Here is a 634-nt window from a genome sequence, read left to right as displayed (position 1 = left end):
GCCTCCCGTGGGTGGGACCCCATGCTGGAGCTTGCTTCTCCTTTCATGAGAAGAAAGGAGTGGCAAAGACAACGCATAATGAACTGAACGCAACCCCCATTCCCTGTCCCTCTGTGCTGCTTGGGCGGGGGGACATGTGAGGAAGGTGATAGAGAAATTGGGAGTGAAGTTGAACCCAGGAAGAAGGGAGGGGTGGGGGGAAGCTGTTTTTAGATTTGTTCTTATTTCTCATTATTCTACTCTGATTTGATTGGTAATAAATTAAATTAATTTCCCTGAGTTGAGCCTGTTTTGCCCATGATGGTAATTAGTGAGTGATCTCCCTATCCTTATCTCAACCCATGGGCATTTTGTCATACTTTCCCCCCCTGTCCTGTTCAGGAGGGGGACTGATAGAGCAGCTTGGTGGGCACCTGGCCGTCAGCCAAGGTCAACTCACCACATCCCCTCATGGGTTTGTACAGCTCTATGGATTCTATCACCCTGCCCAGTCTGGGATCCCATCTGGTTTAAAATCTCATCGGTTACAAAGTCCAGGTTGATCTTTCTGGATGTGGTGCCTGTGGTTTCTTGATAGCCCATCAATTAGTATGAGTGGCAGGGGTGTTTCTTGTTCCTTTCCCCCTGTTTGTTT

Source organism: Phaethon lepturus, unplaced genomic scaffold (assembly GCF_000687285.1).
Source record: "Phaethon lepturus isolate BGI_N335 unplaced genomic scaffold, ASM68728v1 scaffold23885, whole genome shotgun sequence".
Classification (NCBI taxonomy): Eukaryota; Metazoa; Chordata; class Aves; order Phaethontiformes; family Phaethontidae; genus Phaethon; species Phaethon lepturus.
The sequence above is the reverse complement of the archived record's forward strand: the minus strand, read 5'-3'. Positions refer to the sequence as shown.